We start from the raw sequence: 8,218 nt of genomic DNA on the forward strand, positions 1-8,218 counted from the left end.
AGATTCTATTCAGCCTGGCTGGGAATCCCTGGGCCTGATCCAATACTCCTAGAAATCAATGGAAAAACTCCCATTGACTTCAGTGGGTATTGGATTGAGCCTTTAGTTCCTAGACTAGTAAATGTAGAGTACATTTTTGAAATACTGGTCACAGCCATGATATACCATAGTTGCTGCAGACATTCTGCTCCAATGATAGTATTTCTAATAACAAGGAAGCATGTTTCTCCCTACAAACCAACTACCTTATCCAACATGGAGTGTTGTGAGGCTACTTTCATTAATACATGTTAAGCATTTTGAGATCCTTGACTAGAAGGTGCTATAGAATTGCTAAGTATTTTTAAAGGATCCCTTGGCTGCAAAAGCTGTGATAATAATCCATATACAGTATTTTGAGGTATAGGCAGATTAGCGAATGTTTTACTAAAATCCAAGAGTACCACTTTTCCTCCCATCTGATAATTTTGTTGTTATCCTATCCTTAAAAATCAGCTTTGGTTTGCAAAATGTATTCTTTCTACCCCAGAGGTGGGCAAACTATGGCCCGCGGGCCACATCCAGCCCCCAGGACCCTCCTGTCCGGCCCCATAGCTCTTGGCTGGGGAGGCTAGCCCCCATCCCCTCACCTGCGGTTCCCCCTCCCACGCAACCTCAGCTCGCTCCGCTGCCAGTGCAATGCTCTGGGCGGCGGGGCTGCGAGCTCCTGGGGCAATGCAGCTGCAGAGCCCGGCCTGACCCGGTGCTCTGTGCTGCGCGGTGGCATGGCTGGTGGCGCAGCTGTAGTGCCGCCAGCCACGGGTGCTCCAGGCAGCACGGTAAGGGGGCAGAGAGCAGGGGGGTTGAATAGAGGGCAGGGGAGTTTGGGGTGGTGGTCAGGGGGTGGGGGTGTGGATAGGAGTCAGGGAGGTCAGAGGGTGGGGAACAGGGGGGTTGAATGGGGGCAGGGGTCCCAGAGGGGCAGTCAGGAGTGGGGGGGGGGTTGGATGGAGTGACGGGGCAGTATGGGGTGGGGGTTCTGGGGACTGTCAGGGGACAGGGAACCGGGGGGGGGGGTTGGATGGGGCAGGAGTCCCGGGGGGCCATCAGGTGGCGAGAAGCAGGAGGGGTCAGATAGGGGGTGGGGCCAGATCACGCCTGGCTGTTTGGGGAGGCACAGCCTCCGCTAACCGACCCTCCATACAATTTTGGAAACCTGATGCAGCCCTCAGGCCAAAAATGTGCCCGCCCCTGTTCTAACCCCATGCTGCTTACTGCTCATAATTATTTTTATTCTCTGATGTTAGGGATATTTTTTCTTTTACTATATTTTCCATTGAGGATAGTCTTGGACCCTAGTGGTATTTACTGATCTGTGATCTCAGTAATAGATTTCTACATCAGCATCCAGAAAGACTGGAGACTCACTGAAATGTAAAGGAATGTTACAGAGGGAAGTTATCTAGCAACATGTGATATTGTAGTTCAAATATGTTCTCGTTGCTATTTTAACTTGAACCTCTCTCACCAGGTTAGATGAAAAAGAATTTATACTGCCAGAATTTGTTTCTGCTCTCTCCTGCGAGCTGTGTTTATGGTGTTCAGTCACATACAATATCAATAATTAAGCACTCATTATAGCCAAGGAACTAAGCTCTTGGAAAGGTTTCTGTTCAATAGTAGTAATTCAATTTCTATGATGTGTGTACAGAAGTGGGGTTTGCATCTTGGGTTATAAAAGCATAATGGCATAGCAGGAGGTACTGAAAGAAAGGAAAAATTTAAACCTATGGATGAAATTGGAAATCCTTTTTGAAATATACAGTTCATGACATCATTTTTTAACAGGAACCTTAATGTATTCTTATGATATACTAGAAATATATACCCACTGTTCCCAAACAAGATCTTTCTGCTGGAAAGCAAGATCTACTACAGGCTTCCCCAAGAAGATTCTGCCACTGGCAAGCTCCCTGTGATACCCTGCTTCCAGAAGCCCTCTGCTGAAGACCTTGGTATTCTGATGGGGGCTTGGACCTTCTTCTGAAGATCCTGGGCAAGTAGAGGCCCATCTCATAATTTCCAAGGAGAAAACCAGGCCCAGTATTATTATCCAGGATACATCGAAGGTAAAATGGATAATTTAATGGCGTCTACCTTATGTGTTTCTATACCACCTATCACTATAGCATCAAAGTACTGAACATGGTAAACTGGAATTCATCCAATCAGAAATTATCAATAGCGGATTTCACAGTGGATTTACTTTAACTCTCCCCGGTTCTAAGAAATTCTGCTTTTTATTTTATTTTGTTTTTTGGAAGTGTATTAGTATTAGATTGCAGTTTTGATGGAAAAGTTTATCTAATAGTGAGGCATTGCGGCATACTCAAAAACTGATCAGGAACATAGGAATTGCCATATTGTATCAGACCAGTGGTTCATCTAACCCAGTATTTTATCGCCAACAGTGGCCTGTACCAGCCGCTTCAGAGGAAGATGTAAGAAAGCCTGTAATAGGCAATTATAAGATAACCTGGCTTCAGAGAAAATTTTCTACTAACCCCCAATAGTTAAAGATTTGTTGATGCTCTGAAGCATGAGGATTTATAATCCATCCAAAATGGTTGTTTTTAGGTGTGTTTGTTTGTTTTTGTTGTGTTGTTTCAAATATTTACTATTATGACTCTGGATTTATTTGTTATTCCAAGAAACGTCCAATCTTTTTTTTTTAATTGTCCTAAACTCTTGGACTCAATTGTATGATTTGACACCTTTCAGTTTCATTGAATATCCCCTTATATTTGTTTTATGAAAGAGAATGACTAAAAGTTCCTGTGCTATTTTTCCATATCATTCATTGCTATGCATCTTTTTTGTGTCCCCTTTCATTCATCTCCTTTTAAGGGGCATATTCCCAATACACCGCTACCTCGATATAACGCCACCCGATATAACACGAATTTGGATATAACACGGTAAAGCAGTGCTCGGGGTGGGGGCAGTGCTGCGCACTCCAGTGGATCAAAGCAAGTTCAATATAACACGGTTTCACCTATAATGTGGTAAGATTTTTTGGCTCCCAAGGACAGCGTTATATCGCGGTAGAGGTGTATTTTCAGTCTTCAAATGGGACTATTCATATGAGCATTTCCATGCTCATAAATAATTACTTTTTCCCCATATTCATAGAACCATAGAATCATAGAACTGGAAGGGACCCCAAGAGGTCATCTAGTCCAGTCCCCTGCACTCAAGGCAGGACTAAGTATTATCTAGTCCATCCTAGACAGGTGTTTGTCCAACCTGCTCTTAAAAATCCCCAATGATGGAGATTCTACAACTTCCCTAGGCAATTTATTCCAGTGCTTAACCACTCTGACAGGAAGTTTTTCCTAATGTCCAACCTAAACCGCCCTTGCTGTAATTTAAGCCCATTGTTCTTCTTAACCTCTGAGGATAGAACAAGAAACAATTGTTCTCCCTCCTCCTTGTAACAATCTTTTATGTACTTGAAAACTGTTAGCATGTCCCCTATCAGTCTTCTCTTCTCCAGACTAAACAATCACAATTTTTTCAATCTTCCCTGATAGGTCATGTTTTCTAGACCTTTAATCATTTTTGTTGCTCTTCTCTGGACTTTCTCCAATTTGTCCACATCTTTCCTGAAATGTGGTGCCCAGAACTGGACACAATACTCCAGTTGAGGCCTAATAAGCGCGGAGTAGAGCGGAAGAATTACTTCTCATGTCTTGCTTACAATACTCCTGCTAATACATCCCAGAATTATGTTTGCTTTTTTTGCAACAGCGTTACACTGTTGACTCATATTTAGCTTGTGATCCACTATGACCCCAAGATCCCTTTCCGCACTACTCCTTCCTAGGCAGTTATTTCCCATTTTGAACACTTGATATGAGGTAACCAAAAATGAATATACGGTAATATTCCAGGTGAGGGCTTATCTTTGATTTATATAATGGTATTATAATATTTCCCATATTCTCCATCTGATTCCATACTAAGGTTTTGGTTCAATTTCATCTCTTCCAGTAGCTAGTTCCACAGTCAAGTACTCTCCATCAAAAACATTTTATCTCTTTCTTTATTTTATACCACAAAATGTACTAAAATACAATAAATAAACTGAACTAAGTAAATACATGGAATGATTAGTGGTGCACTGGCATATTATTGCATACCTAATTCAGGACCAGCTTTTGCAGCAAACATGGGTGTTAACAAACTTGATATAACTATATTCAGGAGCCAGAACTTTTCAAAACTGTAGTCTACCAACCATCTCACCCAGTTACAGTTATAAAGATATGAGAATGAGTACTACTATCTAAGGAAAAAGCAGATTACTCTGAATTTCTTAAAAGTAATTCCAATTTTCTCATGATCGTGATGTTGCATCACTATTTCACCTATGTTAATTCCAAATTAATCTAAATTATTTTTTTCTTACAGAAAGATCCAGCAGCAAGCCCACAATTTTAAATCAGGTTCTGTGACTCCCATCAACTAAAACTTCAATCACTATACCATTTCTTTTACTGTTGTAAAAAGCATGACTGTAGTATTGTTTCCACCCCAACCTACTTGTGAGATCTGTCTGAACATTCCTGCCAAAATACCCTGTACCCTACCTTTCTTATTCAGCATACCAATAACATTTTAAATTGCCTAAATTTACAATATACTCTATTTACATGATATAATGTAATGGTTCTGATTCACCTCTCTGTCAGCTTGTGTTAACTGGGACTGTCTTCATTGATAGGCTTGGAAATAGACCTCACCACCACCAATGGGCCTGCTCTGTAAGGTCTATGTGGCTAAATCCCTGAATACGTGGAAAAACACATAGATATGTTTTTATACAATAGTCTGTCTATGTTTTCAATTTTCAGAAATTTCTAAAGGGATTTGTTAAAAACTCAGCAAATTAACCCTACAAAACTAGTACTGTAACGACCAATAATAAAAAGATTAAGGAAATTCAGTCTGATACTCCATCCTTGTCCTGTCCCTTTCATTCCTGTGTTATGCTGACATATTGCTATACTGAATGATCTAATTTATAATGTAATATGTGCAACATCAAGGAGCAACTAGCCAAGAAGTTAAGGAATGAGTCTCAGCTTTTTAACTCATTTTTTTCCTTGCCTCTGCTGGTGTGTGTCACACTTTTAAGGGTGTATATCATCATCTTGATGCAGGAGGAAAGGGGAGTTTACATGCTAATCCCCACTAAAACTAGTGAGATTTATGCATGGTAAATTACCCTGTGCAGTAAAATGAGAATATGTCCTTTGTTACATAAATAATTTTTGTTGAAATAAACACAGTAAATAATATTTACAAATAAAATTAAGATAATCTTTGCATGACATCTTAGAAGTTAGAGATAGAAAAGATATAAAGCCATATATTTAATCTCGAAGCCAGTTCAGGACTCTTCCTTACACTGTATATAGAGTATTTTCCTCTGCAGTGGCTCCAAGGTCGTCTGTTTAGACAGCCCTGTGCTTCTCAGGGATCTTGGGAGAACCACATTATCTGGATGAAAAGCTTCCATCTCAATCTGAGGAGTGGCAACCTTGCAAACCCACCTCTCCCTCCCACCCCACTTTGCCTCCTGACAGAAAGATTTGGAGGGAACCTCACCACATTTTCCTCCTATGTATTCTTGCCCTGTTTCCTTCCCACCCCCCTGCCCACCACCACCACGAGAAAGGGAAAAAAATTGATCCACTGAGATCTATTTAGGCTATAGAAGGCCTTGTGATGGCCTTGTCTCTTGGGACATTTACAGCTGCAGAGGACAACTCTCTAGGGCCCTCAGGCAAGACAGGCAGCCTATGTAGCTAGAATACCAAAGAATCACAATGCTGAAAATTACACAACTATAAAATTCCAAAAAGATTGCAGCATAAATAACTGCTGATATACAGTTAAGGCAAAATGTTCCCAGCGTTGGTCCAGGCAATCCCACTGGGCCAAGTTCTGCTCTCCATAATATCCACGCAACCTCAATGATCTTTTTTTTAAAATCATTTTAGAGCATTCACGGATATTCAACCAATCTGATTGCTCACCTTATAAACCTGCATAATGCCTTGAATAAGTTGGACACTTGGCGCTAGATCTGTTAAAAAAAACCAGTCCATTCCTTTGTAAAAGCATCAGTTGAACAGTGAGAGAAAGGGGAAACAAATTTAGGCCCAATTGCTTGCATGTTTGCAAGTTGAGAGGGTCCCAGAGCCTGCGCTGCAGCCCAATTCTACATTGCAATTAAACAGCCCCACAGCCAGAGACCCGCAAGCCTGAGTCAGCGGGCAAAGGCCAGTCAGGGGGTTTTAATTGCAGTGTAGACATACCTAATGTGCTGTCAAGCACACATAGTAAACAACCTCAAAAATTGAGAACAATTTTTTTTTCTTCAATACGTAATCATTTAGGCCCCGATCCTGCAAATACTTATACACACATGCTTAATTTTACTACCATGAGTAAACCCACTGATTTACAGTAGTAAAGTTAAGCATGTGCATAAGTGTTTGCAGAATCAAAGCTTTAGGTGTTACTTATAATCAAAGTAGGTTAAAAAAACGCATTATTTTAGCTTGTGGTGTCCCTCTAATAAAGTGAAAGGAATTAAAATATCTTGGCTTATTTACAGAAATTTTCTACAATATCATTTTGTTTCCCATTATGATTATTTATTATTCATTAAGTGCTGATAACAGGCCAAGCACTGTACAAGACACAAGCTGAAGTGACTCTGGCAGAATTTACAATCTACAGCCCTGATCACACAAAAACTCTGTCATTTGCTTAACTTTACTACCTTGACTAGTCCCATTGAAATCATTGAAACTGCTCGTGGTAGTAAGCACGATCCTAAATGTTTGCCGGATCAGGGCCTAAGGCTCTGCTCTTGCAAAAAATTACTTTACACACTGCGTAATCTCACTGAAGTCAATGGACCACTTGCAGCCAGGGCCGGCTCTACAGTTTTCGCCGCCCCAACCAGCGCGCCGAATTGCCGCCCGGGGGCAATCCGTGTGCCCTTAGGGCGGCAGGCACATTTCCGCGGCGGCAGCTTCTATGTTTAGCTGAAGCCACCGCGGAGAGCTAAACATAGAAGCTGCTGCCGAATTGCCGCCACCACGGAAACGCGCCTGCCGCCCTAAAGGCACACGGACTGCCCCCGCTGTCCCAGGCAGCAATTCGGCGCGCTGCTTGGGGGCAAAACAACAGGGACTGCCGCCCCTTTCAGAATGCCGCCCCAAGCACCAGCTTGGAATGCTGGTGCCTGGAGCCGGCCCTGCTTGCAGCACATAACGTTATACAAGTGGATAAGTCTTTGTAGGATCAGGGTTTACCACAAATGCTTAAGCATGTGCATAGCTTTATGCCCATGATTCATGAATAGTCAATGCCTTGACTTCAACGGGAATACTCCCATGTGCAAAGTGATGCAAATTCAAATTTACAGGCTAGGAAGCTTGAGGAAGAAACAGAGGAGTAGTTTATTCTAACTGTCATAAGTAAAGCAATTGTTTGAGAGAAGTTGTGTGTTAGTCAAAGAGAGCCAGGAGTGATGGCAGGTTGTATTTATGCAGCTTTACAAGCAATGTGAAAAGACTGGGAAGTTGTCAGAAGTAATATCAGGGATGGCTAGGGTTTCTTTATGGAGTCACTCCATATTAACTAACAAATATCTTCCCTTGAAAGCTGTGGTATAATTTGGATTAGTGAGATGAAAATTAACTACAAAGGGAATTCACTTGACTTTGGCACTAGATTTAACAGGTTCCTGAGCATGATGATAGCCTTCTGGATGTATGCAAAATGTAGAGCAAGTAACACGATACCTGAACGGATTCGAAAAGTCAGACTGTCCTTGGCAGGGCAGGAGAGGAAAGGAGATGGCAAGGCCACTAGCGTATCAGAGATGCAATGTGCATTCTGGAGCAGGGCTGATGGCGCATGGGGGGCTCCAGGGGGAGGTTGGCAATCCCTGAACCTCTGACGTTTTAGAAACATTCTCGTGCCATCGCCAGGGCACCCAGCTCAGAGCCTCCTCCCGCTTACCTGAGTGTGACTGGAGTGGAGGCAGGAGCGTCCCTCAGCCCCCCGCCAAAGCGACTCGCCTGCCAGGCCTCCGGCCGGTGCGGTTGCTAAGGACGCAGTTAGGTTGGCGCCCAACCCATTGTGACGTGGGGAG

At 42.5% G+C, this 8,218-nt stretch overlaps 1 protein-coding gene across 6 annotated transcripts in view; it reads right to left on the reverse strand.

Moving 5' to 3' along the window:
* Positions 1-8,218, reverse strand: part of TMEM232 (transmembrane protein 232) — a 133,805-nt gene extending 125,587 nt beyond the window's left edge. Inside the window, exons 1-2 of one of the 6 annotated variants that reach the window (XM_045020182.1) lie at positions 8,086-8,124; positions 6,084-6,133 (exon numbers count right to left, since the gene is read on the reverse strand). The gene's annotated coding sequence lies outside the window, so the exon portion shown is untranslated. Of the gene's footprint in view, positions 1-6,083; positions 6,134-7,865; positions 8,064-8,085 lie in introns of those variants that run through there. The other 5 variants (XM_045020177.1, XM_045020185.1, XM_045020178.1 and 2 more) reach the window with 5 other exon arrangements.

The sequence above is a fragment of the Mauremys mutica genome, chromosome 6, assembly GCF_020497125.1.
Source record: "Mauremys mutica isolate MM-2020 ecotype Southern chromosome 6, ASM2049712v1, whole genome shotgun sequence".
In the NCBI taxonomy this organism is placed as follows: domain Eukaryota; kingdom Metazoa; phylum Chordata; order Testudines; family Geoemydidae; genus Mauremys; species Mauremys mutica.